Source organism: Rhincodon typus, chromosome 2 (assembly GCF_021869965.1).
Source record: "Rhincodon typus isolate 14 chromosome 2, sRhiTyp1.1, whole genome shotgun sequence".
NCBI lineage: Eukaryota > Metazoa > Chordata > Chondrichthyes > Orectolobiformes > Rhincodontidae > Rhincodon > Rhincodon typus.
The window spans coordinates 62,401,595-62,411,475 of NC_063333.1; the positions used below are offsets into that span (position 1 = coordinate 62,401,595).

The 9,881-nt window shown below is 40.4% G+C and overlaps 1 protein-coding gene across 6 annotated transcripts in view; it reads left to right on the plus strand.

Moving 5' to 3' along the window:
• Nucleotides 1-3,574: 3,574 nt before the first annotated feature.
• The window catches only part of LOC109911645 (growth factor receptor-bound protein 10), a 166,647-nt gene continuing 160,340 nt past the window's right edge, over nucleotides 3,575-9,881 (plus strand). For 3 of the 6 annotated variants that reach the window (XM_020510997.2, XM_048607765.1, XM_048607771.1), the window contains exon 1: nucleotides 3,575-6,578. The gene's annotated coding sequence lies outside the window, so the exon portion shown is untranslated. Of the gene's footprint in view, nucleotides 6,579-6,604; nucleotides 6,826-9,881 lie in introns of those variants that run through there. The other 3 variants (XM_020510998.2, XM_048607742.1, XM_048607760.1) reach the window with 3 other exon arrangements.

Here is a 9,881-nt window from a genome sequence, read left to right on the forward strand (position 1 = left end):
TGTTCAGATTATTGCTATGTAAAGTGCCACTTAACAGCATTGTCAAAGACATTGACACCTTCAATCAATTTGCTGACGGTCAAGAGTGGATCGATGGGGGTTTTCACTGGCTAGGTTGGATTTGATGTGCTTATTGTGGGCAGGACATACCTAGACAATTTTACACATTCGCAGGCAAATACAAATATTATATCTGTCCTGGAGCAGCTTACCTAGGAGTATAGCATATAAAGAATGGTCCATCTTAGTAGTGCATTCAGCGCCAAGTCATGGTAGGCTCAACTGTATGGGATTGGAGGCACAAAGAAGACTGGTACAGCAATAGTGATAGGAAATTCAACAGATAGCAGAACTGAGAAGTGTTTTTGTGTCCAGTGGCACAAATCCAGGATGGTGCCAGTGTCAAGGTTGTCACTGGATGCTGCAGCGCACCCTGCTGGGGGAGAGTGAACAACCAGCAGTTGTGGTCAATGCTAACACTGATGACATAGAAAGAATGATAAATGTCCTGCTGTTAGAATTCACGGAGTTAGGTAGGAAATTAGCAGCAGCACCTCTAAAGTAGCAACTTTCATATTACTTATGCTACCACATGTAAGTGAATGGAGAGATAGGAAGATAGTGTAGACGCATGTGTAGCTCAAGAGATAACAGTAATAGCAATTTATTGTCACTTGTACTTAGGAAAATACAGTGAAAATTGTTTAAGTCATCATACTCCGGTGCCATTTTAATTATAGTAAATATAAATATAAATAATTAAGACAAAGTTCATCTTTTGTTCTCTTCATCCAACGTAGCTGCAGAAAGAAGATACAATGGAGTTTGATATGAAATATAAAGGAAGAGACAAAAAAAAATGTGGCTGGCCTGGTGATCAGAGTGGATAGGCTCAGAAGCCCAAACACTTCCTATGTGCTGCTGCTGGCATCTTGAATCTAACTTCAAAATAGTGCCAATGGGGAGAGGATGAATGGCTTAAGACTCTTGGGACATTGGGATCAGTCTTGGGGGAAGATGGGAAGCCAAAGGGTTCCTTGAAGAAAGATTTGCTTGTTGTTATTGGAGAGAGAAAAACCATTTTGACAGCGGTGTGAGAACCAGGAGGTAATACCAAAGAATACCAATCTGCAAAAAATATTGGGTGAGGCAGATAATATAAGAGCAGGGAATAGTAAGCTATTTGGTGGATTCAACTTAAAAGGGTAAGTAATAAAGTCACAGGGTCACAGTCCATACATGTGGGAATGCCTAGTGAGTGGTAAATAAGATGAAAGAATTGAAGATACAGATAGCCACATGGAAATGTGATGTTATGGTAATAACAGAGACCTGGATCAAGGAACAGCAGGACTGGGTATTAAATATTGCTGAATACAAGATGTTTGAGAAAGATAAGAAAGGAACAAAAAGAAGCAATATTGACTAAAGAGAACATTGCAGAACATCGGAGAAAGGATGTCTCAGTGATGTCATGGACAGAATCTTGTCTGACCAGATATGAAGAATAAAAAAAATTCAATTACATTACTCAGTGTAGTCTATAGGGCACTGTTGATAATACAGATCTGAAGCTGGTATTAGGCATCCTACTGAACATAACTTGCTTTTCAAAGATTTTCTCAAAGGAATTGAGAAGTTAGCTGTCTACTTGATGTGGAAAAAGAGATAAAGAGTGGGGAGTCCGCTAAATAAGTCTTCTCTTTCATTGTGTGCTGGCTTCTCCAGAGAAATGCTGTAAAGAAATAAAATGAAATTGGCTGGAGGATGGAGAAACTATGTTGGCACAAAAATGCAATAGTAGGCATGGTTACTTGAGCCTACATCTTGCAAGTATACTAAACATGTTGTCAGGATGGAAAACATTCTAGTTATCTTCCATGGATCAAGGGCTCTGGATATCAAGCGCAAAGATGGACTTCAATCATGGGATTGCATATATAAATAATGAAATAGGTTTGATACAGTTGAATCAAAGATATCTTTCACATTGTTTAGTTTTCACCACTTGAGCCAGAAATTCAATTCTGTAGCATTTTAATCCAAAACAGACATTATGGTACTAAGGCGCAATCACTGGAGTGGTTTTACATGCGTCTTTATTACAAAACCTTCCTTGAAGGGGCCAGAACCCACCAGACCTTTTTTTGCTCAGATACAAAAGTATAATTCAAGAAGGTGATGACAATGTTACTTAGGATCACCATCATCAATTGTATTTAATTCATGTAAGGAAGCATGAAATGATTTCTTAAGAGTATAATTTCTTAACCTCAGGATATTTATTGTCTGTATTGCTTTTTGGAGTCCTGACAGTTCCAGTAAAAAGCTATTGGAAGTTTGAAGAATATAGAGAAAGTAGGAAAAAGAACAAACAGGGAGTTAGGAGGGCTAAAAGGGGCTATGATATGTCCTTGGCTAGCAGGGAGAATCCCAAGGCATTTTATACATATATTAGGAGCAAAAGGGTAGCTAGGGAAAGAGTAGGCCCACTCATGGATAAAGGAGGGAGGTTATGTGCGATGTAGTCTCAATGTGGACTTTACTAGCTTCAAAATCTCCCCACCTCCGACCGCATCCCATGACCAACCCTCCTTCTCATCCCTGCCTCCTTGACCTGTCCGTCTTCGCTCCCACCTGTCCGCTCCTCCCACCTTACTGACCAACCCCCACCATTGCCTACCTGCACTCTCTATCACCACCCCACCTATCTTCCCCTGCCCCATCCCTCCTCTCCCTATTTATTTCAGAGTCCCCTACCCCTCCCCCATTTCTGAAGAAGGGTCCCGACCCGAAAAGTCAGCTTCCTGTTCCTCTGATGCTGCTTGGCCTGTTGTGTTCCTCCAGTTCCACACTGTGTTATCTTTGACTCCAGCATCGGCAGTTCTTACTATCTCAGGTTATGTGTGGTGCCTGAGGAAATGGATGAGATCTTTAATGAGTACTTTAGATTGGTATTCACCAAAGGGAGGGTCGTGAGGGTTGTTGAGGTTAGGGAATGGAATGTGAATACTCTCAGACAGATGAACATAATGAAGGAGGAAGTGTTGAAATGTATTAAGGTAGACATGTCCCCAGGGCCAGATGGAATCTATCCTGGGATACTGTGAGAGGCAAGAGAGGAAATAGCTGGGTCCTTATTAAATATCTTTGCATCTTCTTTGGCCTCACACGAGGTTCCAGAGGACTGGAGAATGGCCAGTGTTGTTCCTTTTTGTTTAAGAAGGGAAACAGAGATAATCCATGTAATTATAGGCCAGTGAGCCTGACGTCAGTATTGAGGAAGCTCTTGGAGAAGATACTGAGACATGGGATTTATTCACATTTGGAAGTGAATGGACTTGTTGTGATAGGTTAGTGATCTCGACTAAATTATATTTAATTTTATACTGCATATATTGTTAACTTCCAGCAAAGAATTGGCAAAGTATTCGTTTTACAGGTATATTAATTTTGGGATTTAATTTAAAAGATAAAAGTATGTTCGAGTAACTGAACCAAAACAAAATAAAAACAAATGATACCCAAAGAAAATTAGTCCGAAATGAAAGAAAACACATTAAAAAAATTATCATGACATATGCATTTTCATTAGTTTCACATAATTGTTAGTGGCTTTGACCAGTGACCTTTTCTGTAAAATCAATACATTTTAGTACAGCCAACTTATTCGGTTAACTCTGGAATTAAATCATTGATATTTATTTTCATGAGGCTAGAAAGTGTTAAATAACAATACTACTGAGAAACAATTAACATATTTGACACTTTTAATAAACCCTAAGAACTCCTGCTTGTGTGCTCCAAATTATTTTTTCTTACATCAGACGTTATAGAGTCATGCCCACATGGACAGAGATCCTTTGGTCCAACTAGTCCATTGCCAACCATGTTCTCAACTAGTTCCACTTGCCTGAATTTGCCCCATATCGTCCCAAACCTTTCCCATTCATGTACTTATCCAAACGTTATTTAAATATTGTAACTGTACCTGCATCCACCACTTCCTCTGGCAGTTCATCCACACAGGCACTATTCTCTGTGTAAAAACGTTGCTCCTCACGTCCTTTTTAAAACTTTCTCCTCTCATCTTAAAACTGTGCCCTCTAGTTTTGAACTCCCTCAACCTGGAGAAAAGACCCTTGCCATTCACTATATCTATGCCCCTCACGATTCTCTGAGCACCGTACTCAGTTACTTTAAGGAATGGAGGCTAAAGAATAAATGGAGCAGCTTTCTTGATATCGTTTCATTCCATAAAAAGTTTTAAAAATAACTTATAAACAATAATTTTTCAAACAAGAACATTTCTCATTTTTGGTTGTTGTCAACGAGTCCTCCATTCATAATCTAAACTTTATTAGTAAAGAAGTTAATTGTCTTTGGAACACCAAATTTTAAATTCGTCCTTATAACATTTTTAAAAATTTATTTGGTTCTGAAAATATAACTGATTACGAATTTAAATTAAAAGTCTTCTCTCCTCCCCTAAAGGAAACCACCAGGTAGCTCACATTCTAAGTAATTTTTAAATCTAATGAGCCCACGCAGCGGGTCTGTGGAGATAATTCCATTGCGAACGGCATCACACTTGAACCTGGTTCTATTCTCTACTGATATTCTCGCACGCACATTTTCCACAAGATGTTACAGAATAGCGATTTTTCTGCTGTCAAATCTAGCAGTGCTGAGGACAACTAGTGCCGGACATAAATTGAAAGCACAGTAAAAAGAGTTTTTATGCGGAACTCTGGCAAAGATCATACTAATAGCCGAGTACGCGAATTCAAATTTACCAAGTATATTTCCATAATGCTTTATTATTTGGCAATATCACCGCACAATGTATTCTTATTAAAACTGCGATCCTTAATTTAGCTTTTTGAGTTGCTAACAGCTATCTATCCCTGTCTCGCTCATGCATTGATCGGGATATTATTACTGACCTTCCTGTGAAGTGAAATCGACATATCTTTAACATTGCCTTCTATCGTGCTTTTACAAGACAACAATCAGCTCTCTTTAATATACAGTTAGTATACTCCATGTATTTCTTTTTGCGAACGGTTTTGTTTGGTCTATCTTTTTTGTTAAATGTTGACGAGATGGAGACACATCTGCTTTTGAGATTAGAACAGCTAATAAGCGTCTTTCTGGATCAACTATGGACGTCAGCGGAGCAGACCACAGCTGGCAGTAAGTAATTCCTCGATTGCTGGAGAACTGTTCAATCTGCTAAACTGGGCGAGTCTGCGAGGCAATTGTGTAAAACAGAAAAACTATCGCATCAAAGATAAATAACCTCCTTGAAGGTGAATTCTGGGGTGGTCAGAAAGTGGGAATCAGAGATGGGAAGGCAAGTGGAGGGTATAACCAGGCTTCTCCAAACATGATCAGTTATGGCTTGGTATAAACTTTTGGACACCAGTGGAAACTTTATGGCAGAGCTGAATAGGAAGACCTCTAAAGGCAGGGTAAGCCTGAGTGCCGCCGTCCCCTTTTGGCTGCCGATTGCTGTCCCATAGTCAATATGCTTGGCTGTTCCAGGAGAGTCCTTCTCAAGAGGATGCCTGCGGTGTTGCCATGTGCGTGCACAACTCGACCGGAAATTTGCAGGGGGAGAAAAGGCAAAGCGCGGAAAAAATAATAATTTACAACCTTTGAAAGGCCAGTCATCCCTATTAAAGTGAACTAGTACAGGAAAGCACTAAGGCGTGGAGCTCAGCGACAGTAACCATATACGTACACAATCTTGATCTGGGCACGCAGGAAATTTTACATTACACCTACGGCCGACCGCAAGTATTCGAGGAGGTAGGCGATGCTGACGTCTGGACACTGCATTTTACGTATTCTTTCAAAATTGCACCATCACCACTCGTAATTTACAAGGCAAGCAGGAAAGCTTTCGAGTTTTAACCCTGTCTGCCTCGGTCTTTAGGCATGTGAACGAGTCAGGTTGACTGTAATTTCTCACGAGTTGTATGTGGGTACGGACAGAAAGCGGGGGGAGGGTTGGTGGGAGGTAGAGAATTCATCCGATCACCAGGTTTCTTCCAATATTCGTATGCGAGAGTTATGTACAAGGAGATTTTTGACGGGCTAGGGAGTTGGGGTGATGAAATTTCGGAGACACTTTCATTCCGTTTGTTGCTCCGAGTCCCCTCCGCTCCGCTCGCGTGCTACTAACGGCCACAGGCCGCTCCGGCACCCGACGGGCGGTTCGTTTGTGACCCGCTGTGGGGGAGGGGCTGGGCAGTTTCTGTTGGCGCGCGAGCGAGCGAGCGAGCGTGCGGGCGGGGTTGGGTGTTTCAGCCGCGTGCGTTCACGCGCAGCGGCAGTTACTTTTTCCATTTTTTTTGTGTGTGGGACGGGAACAAAAAGTTGGGATTGTGCGCGCACCCGCAGGCGAGGCGTCGCCATTTTTTTAAAGTGTCTGTAGCACGCGCGTCGAGGAGGAGTTACCGAGGGAGAGAGTTGTGGAAGTAGAGGGGGGTGTTAAGAGAGTCAATTAGTTCGTCGGTGGGTAGGGGCAAACTAAAATCATCATTTTTGCAGGACTAGCAATCAGGATTGAAGTAAGTGTTCCTTTCCCTAATCTTTGCTTCCCCACCTTACCTCGTGAATGGTTTGTTCGCGTGTGTTGGTCTTGTGTCTGTGCCTTGGAGGAGAGGAGCAGTTGGAAAGTGTTTTTCTTTGGTGCATTGGGGTAATGTCCAGTTATTGGTGTGCACCATGTAAAGTAGTGGTGAAGGGTGTTTTAAAGCTTGTATCACAAACATTTGGGATGAAGAGGCGCTGTGGTCAGTGCACGTACGCAATGAGGTACAGTCGGTGTCTAGTGGAGCTGGAAACCTTCGATCATCTTCGTTTAAACAAGTATAACGCGCGCGCACACAAGCCATTTTTTTAAAGATAAACTTTTGACTTTAGTGTCCATTGTAAGCTTCTACGGAACGAGTTACGTTGAGAAAGTTCAATTGCTCAGTAGTCTCTCAGAACTTCTGTGCTAACGCATTCTCATGACTTTGGGATAGTTCATTATTCGGGACCGGAGTAGGGCCTCTTGAATCTGAAATACCACAGGTATCCCTTTAAACAGAGTTTGGAAACTATGGACCCTGGAGTAGTGAGGGAGAGCACTGTTGGGTACTTTGCAAAAAATGAGACGATGATGGGGTTAAATAAGCCGCTGAATATTTTCATTTTCTTGGGTGACATCAAAGATAATGCTGAAAAAGTCTGGCTTCCTTACTCGTGTGTGGTGTTCAAAGATTGTGCATTACTGCGGAAACTGTAACAGCGTTTTATAGCAAATGAAGAAGCAACTTATTTCCTAAAAAATGTTAACGTCACTTCCACTTGGGTGGAAAACAGCTTTTGATACTTATATCCTCCAAACGAAGTCAAACTGTAGCTAATAGCTGCAAAAGGTTGGAATGGATAAGCGTAAAGTGGCAATTTAAATACGGAGTGGTGAAATTTGGTATCGTTGAAATTCAGACTGTCTGATTGGTTAATGGAAAAAAAATGTGTATTTGTAATTACATTTTGAAAAAAATGTCTGACCTGTATGAAGCGACATTTCAAGCGGTCAGGTCTACTTTCTCTTGATTGATTGTACTTGGTTTGTTTTGGGGGTGGGTATAAGTAAAGTGAAGATTGGCAGTGTTAGATAAGATTGTGGAACTATTGAATCAAGGTAGTGAAGCCAAACCGTTTCACATGATTGCCTGTTTTAAAAAAAAGTGCTTATTTACTAATCCTGCCAAGAATTATTTTCCATTTCAAAACAAGCAAATGAGAATACAGGAATGAAATGGTAAAGACTTGTTGAAGATTTGGGAAATTTTTTTCAAAGGCCTGAAATGTATTTCTTGATCTGTTCCTGCATTGCACGTTGGGTTGAAAGAATCAGCAGTTTTGTGGTGAATAGTTCTTAGTTTAATTGTCACTTACTTTCAATCAAGCAATTACCTGAGGAACTGTGTAAAAACAAGGTTTGAAACACTTGAGGTTCTACGTTCCTGTACACTGGCAATGCAGAAATTATAATGTCTGTTTTTATTGTGTTGTGGCTGTACTGGTAAAGATTGTAATTTTAAATAGACGTCTGTTAAGTGTTTGATTGGCTAAATGAAATGGTATTCTTCTAAGACATTTAACCAGTTAAACTATGATAGAAAGGTTTAGTAGTGTTGTAACTCTTCAAAACTAGTCAAGAAAACATCTAAAAATGCAGCTTTATCAACATTGTTAATTTTCAACCATGTGTATGGAGATTGCTGGTTAATGTTTCATAGATTACAACTTTTAAATTAACAATATCTCTTTGGAGTGTTTTGTTTCCTGTTGTTTTATCTTCCCTATTTCATGTCCACTGTTTTGTTGTGAGACGAGGTACAATTAGAATAGTCCTGAGCAGCCAAAGATTCAGTGATCATGAAACTATGCTCAGGTTTTCTTTCTTAAAATGTTATCAAAAAAGCCCAATCATTCACTGAGTTTTATAGACTATATCGGCCTAACTACTCATTGTCAAAACTCACCTTCGAAAGGAGGTATAATTTAGAATGGAGTTTGAACTTTGGCCCAACAGTAGCTATTGTGCTGCTGTTATCATTTTTACTTGTCTTCAATGAATCTCTATGGCACAAAGATTATTCAGAGGTTAATTATGCCGAATTGATGCAAAATAATGAAAGCATGTGGTATCAGAAAAGTGCTGCTAGTTTACTAGTGAAGCTTGGAAAGGAATAACAGCAGTAGCTTCTTTGGGTGCCAATTTTATGGATACTGAAAATACAAGGGAAAAGAAGCCATTCATTTGTCTCCATTAGCTGAACACTTGGACATAAGCTAATTTGAAGCCTTAGAACGTAAGAATATAAGCAGGAGCGGGGGAAACTGTTTAGCCCTTTGAGCATGCTTTGCCTTTTTAAACAGTTATGAATGATCTACATTAATTCCATCTTGCTGCACTATCCCCATCCCTAAATATCCAAACATCAACTCATTCTTTTCTGAATTTATTCAATGATCTGAGACAGAATTTCAAAGATATACTTCCCTTTACATAAAGTTTCTCTTCTTCAGTTCAGAATGGCCAGAGCTGCCTTCTGAGACTTTTAACACGTAATGGAGGGGAGACATTATCCTAGCATCAACGCTTTCAAGCGTCTTGAATATTATTTCAATGAGGTCAGTATACATTCTTTTACACTCTGTGGATTGTAGGCACAGTCTACTCAGCTTCTCAAAGGAGTTTCCCTCATTCCAGTAACCATTTTTGCTATCCAAAATCTGTGTAATAGAGGTGAATGTACTATTTGATTTTTCTAATTATTTATTATACATGCATGATAACTTTGTGGTTGACTTTCAGAGGCACCCACTCCTTTCAAATAGCAGCATTTCTTGAACCGTTCACCAACAGTAACCCCAGACCCTATGAAGTCTCTCCAGGTCAAATGCAAGCATGGAAACGTGCTCAATAATAAGTACGTTCCTGTATTAGCTAATGAATCTGTACTTGTGTTGGGGAAAGAACTGTAGGTGGCAAGATCTGAGGAAGGGTCATCGGACCCGAAATGTTAACTCTGATCTTTTCTTCACAGGTGCTGCCGGACCTGCTGAGCTTTTCCAGCAACTTCTGGTTTTGTTCAAGGTCAAAACGTATTCATGCTGGGGCCTTCAAAGTCCCTCACCAAGATTGGTCAAATTGTAAAGGTCATAACTGCTAGAGGGAACCAACAAGAGGAAAAAAGGTTTTATGAGTAGATTTGTAGATCGGGTTTTGGCTCGCCAAACTGGTTCGGTGGTCTGTAGACAAACTAACACCACCACCACCACCCCCACCCCCACTCCCACCCCCGAATCTA